Source organism: Pan troglodytes, chromosome 23 (assembly GCF_028858775.2).
Source record: "Pan troglodytes isolate AG18354 chromosome 23, NHGRI_mPanTro3-v2.0_pri, whole genome shotgun sequence".
NCBI classification, from domain to species: domain Eukaryota; kingdom Metazoa; phylum Chordata; class Mammalia; order Primates; family Hominidae; genus Pan; species Pan troglodytes.
Window position 1 is genome coordinate 41,273,799 of NC_086016.1, and position 4,209 is coordinate 41,278,007.

A 4,209-nucleotide genomic window follows, 5' to 3' on the forward strand; every position below is an offset into this window, starting at 1 on the left:
GTGAGACAGAGGCAGAGAGGAATAGGAATCAGGGCTCAGTTCTTCCAGCCTGCAGTGCTGAGGGGGTCCTCATATCTCCTTGTTTCCCTCATAACCCACACCCCGCCCCCTAGGCGCAGTGTCCCAGCACGGGGCTTCTGTCTCCACTATCTCTCAAGAGTTCCTCGGAACCCCAGTTTCCTCATCATCAGTGTGACTGACCATAGTTCCAGTTTCCTCCAACCGTGTGGTTGTGAGGATTCAATGACAGGCTGTCATTTGTGTAGACATTTCTCCAAAAGAGATCTACAAATGGCTAATAAGTGCATGAAAAGATGCTCAACATGACTGCTGATTACGGAAATGAAAATGGAAACCTGTCCCTTCAGTGGTGGGACCATGTCACACCCACTAGCATCACTGTGATCAAAAAGACAGGAGCCAGTGTTGGTGAGGATGTGGGGAAACTGGAGTCCTCCCAGGTTGCTGGTGGGAATGCAAAATGATTCAGCTGCTCTGGAAACCAGTTTGGCAGTTCCTCAAAATGTTAAACATGGAGCTGCCACATGACCCAGCAATTTTCCTCCTAGATATTTACAAAGGAGAAATGAAAACATATGTCCACACAAAGATACGTACAAGAATGCTCACAGAAATATTATTTTTAATAGTCAAAAGGTGAAAACAACCCAAATGTACATCAACGGATAAGTGGACATATTGTGGTATGTCCTTACAATGGAATATTACTTGGCCATGAAAAGGAATGTTCTTTCCAGCTGCTCTAGTGGAAGAAATAGCAACAAACAACAAGGAATGGAGGAGTGACACATGCCACAACATGATGCTCACTGAAAGAAGCCAGTCACAAAAGGCTACGCATTGTATGATTCCATTTATACGAAATGTCCAGAACAGAGAACTCTCTAGAGACAGAAAGCAGAGGAGCGTTCCAGGGGCTGGAGGAGGGGAACAGGGAGTGGCTGCTGATGGGTGTTGGGTTTCTTTGCGGGATGATGTAAATGTTCTAAAATTAGACTGTGGTCATGGTTGTACAACTCTGTAAATATACTCAAAACCATTGACTCATATACTTTAAGTGGGCAAATTTTAGGGTATGTAAATTATCTCCCAAGAAAGTGCTGTAAAAAATGGGCTCGTCCAAGTCCAGGCTGGACAGCCTGCAGTTCAAGCCCAGGAGGCAGGAGCTACTGTGGATCTTATTCTTGCTATCTGCACTCTCATCTCTTTGACTCCTCACAACCACCCTGTAAGGTGGGCACTTGGCAGAGGAGGCAATTCAAGTTTTGGAGAAGGAGGAGCCCCACTACTTCCCTGGTCTTCTGGACAGACAACAGCAGGGTGAGACTGGCTGGGGGCTCAGTGAGCTTCAATTCCACATGCCGGGGCTCTGTAGTAGACTTGGGGAGAGGGGACCCTAAAGGTCTCCAGGCCTCTGACCCTCCTACCCCCCCAACTACGGGCCTCTGTTTTCCCATCTAGCAAAAGGGCTCCATCAGTGGTTTTCAAACTGTGCTCCAAGGCACCCTGGGGCCAAGAAGAGTTTGCAACCACCCTGAAGAGAGGATGTCCCCAAGGTCCTCCTGGGACCCCACCCACCTCCCTGCCTCCCCTTCAGTCCTGGTCCACCCCTGAAAGGCAGGATGTGGCTGCCAAAGGTAGGTAGGGAAAAGGAAGGCGTGGGGGGCTGTGCGCAGGAATCTACATCCTGGGGACCCGGAGATGGGAACTCCAGGTGCTTGGAGCCCGGCTTCCGGCTCCATCCTAGGGAAGAAGCCTCGGCCGCCGCCTCCCGGGATGAAACTGCCTGGCTTGCAGCCCAGAGCTCTTCCCGGACACGGTGCCGGCATCTCAGCTTCCCTTCTGGTGGAGGAGACACTCTGGAGCCGCTTGCTCAGGGCTTGGATTTCCAAGACTGGATCATCCATGGCTGTGGCTACTGAGTCCCAGATACCCCAAGTATCCAGCAAGAGAGTGAAGCTGGGCCTGTGCCGAGCGCTGGGGACCCTGCCCATTCTGTTTGCATGAATTTAACCCCAGCACACCCTTCTGCGGAGGAGGACTAACAGGTTGGGGGATGTCCGTGAGCAATAGGGAGCGGTGAGGCCTGAGGCCAAATGGAGCACCCCTCGCCCTTCCAAAGCGGGCAGTGGCTACTTGGCTCCAGCCTGCAATGGCCAGACTTTTGATTTTTCAAGAGAAGCCAGAAATCTGGGTTATAATTTGAAATCTCCAGAGTTTGGAAAAGTTTTATGAGCAAAACACATCCACAAACGGGGCACAGCCCGCAGGCTACCCACGGGCAACATTATCTCCTGGATGGGTACAACCACTGCCTTTTTTATTTTTATCTTTTACTTTTTTTTATTTTTGGTAGAGACAGGGTCTTGCTGTGTCACCCAGGCTGGAGTATGGTGGTGTGATCATAGCTTACTGCAGCTCCGACCCCCTGGGCTCAAGGGATCCTCCTGCCTCAGCTTCCCGAGTAGCTGGGACTACAGGCACACAGCACCATGGCCAGCTAAGTTTGTTTTTTTGGGTGTTGGGGGGGATGGTCAGGGGTAGAGATGGGGCCTCACTATGTCTCCCAGGCTGGCTTTTTTTTTTTTTTTTTTTTTTTGAGATGGAGTCACGTTCTGTCACCCAGGCTGAAGCACAATGGTGTGATCTTGGCTCACTGCCACCTCTGGGTTCAAGCGATTCTCCTGCCTCAGCCTTCCGAGTAGCTGGGATTACAGGCACGTGCCACCATGCCAGCTAATTTTTGTGTTTTTAGTAGAGACAAGGTTTTACCATGTTGCCAAGGCTGCTCCCGAACTCCTGACCTCAGGTGATCCTCCTGCCTCAGTCTCCTAAAGTGCTAGGATTACAGGCGTGAGCCACTGCGCCTGGCCCCAGGCTGGTCTTGAACTCCTGCCCTCAAGCGATCCTCGTGCATCGACAGCTCAAAGTGCTGAAATTACAGGCATAGGCCACCGTGCCCAGCCACAAGCAGCATCTTGCAGATGAGAACACTGAGGCTCAGGGGAAGCAACACGTGCAGTCCCCGAGAGGCAAGTAGCCCAGCTCAGACTCAAGCCCGTCTCCGAATTCCAGATTCCAGCAAGGATGCTTCCATGAAGCTATTCCTTTGCTTTGAAAAAAAAAAACAACCTTCCCTTTACAGCCTCGTCAAATAACAATGGAACACCCACCCATACACCGCAGCTCAAGGAAGCTGTTTCTGTGCTGATGCCTGCCATTCTCCAAGAAAAAACTCCGCCATTCACAGGGTGTGTTTAAGGCAGAGAAGAGAATACAAATGCATCTCCCCGCGTACCCGCCTAGGGCATCTCTGGAAAAATATACTCAAATACTCAAGAAACGGCGGGGGAACGGGGTGGGAGGAGGACTTCTCTCTCACTGCATATCCTTTGAGTATTTTGATGATTTGGACATGTGAACATATTCGCTCTTCAGCAAGTAAATGGTTGTTTTGTTTGTTTTTCATTGTTCCCTCAATTCATTCTGAGCCTGGGACAGGAAGGGGCATTTCCAGGTGTCTCTGGGGCCCAGAGCCAACTCCCTGGGAGCTGGAGAGAATTGGGGAGGGGAATTAAGCCTGGATGGGACCCCTCGTGTGCCAACCACCCTGCAAATCCCCACCCACCCCTGTGTGCACAAGTACACTTGGTCCTCACAACCACCCCAGAATGGGAAAAAGTTACAATCCCTGTCTACACATAAGGAAACTGAGTCACACAACCAGAAGTTATGGAAGCCTGTTTGGAGCTTGGGGGTCAGGTCCTAGGCCCACCCCTGCTCCTCCCCAGGCCCTCCCGTTTCTCAGCTGAGGATCCACAGCCTGGGATCTGTCACAGCCCAACCCAGGCCCCAGGCCCCAGGCTCATTCTCCAGTTCCCTCTGGTGAGCTAGTGGGGCGGTTCTGGCCCCAATGGCACCACCACACTCCTGCCTACCCAGCTGGGCTTGGAGCAGCTGGATTCCTTCCGGGAATGGTCCCATCCCAGGTCCAAAGACCATCTGGGCTCCATCCAGAGGCATTTCCACCCCTGAACCTCCGGTGCAGCTGGGGGCTACACATACACCCCCGCCCGCCCCATGGAACCTGTGCCTGGGAGTCCCTCGGTACTTCCTGCCCAAGGTGAGATTCGCAAGCAGGATACCCAGAGAACACAAGGTGTCCCCTTGGGCATCTCACAGCATCGC

General features: G+C 52.1%; 1 long non-coding RNA gene across 1 annotated transcript; it reads left to right on the forward strand.

The window, feature by feature from the left end:
• Positions 1-1,153: 1,153 nt before the first annotated feature.
• Positions 1,154-3,487, forward strand: LOC134809675 (uncharacterized). The gene is made up of 3 exons (XR_010155987.1): positions 1,154-1,341; positions 1,483-3,053; positions 3,167-3,487. It is a non-coding gene; the product is annotated as an uncharacterized LOC134809675 (long non-coding RNA).
• The last annotated feature ends 722 nt before the right edge of the window (positions 3,488-4,209 follow it).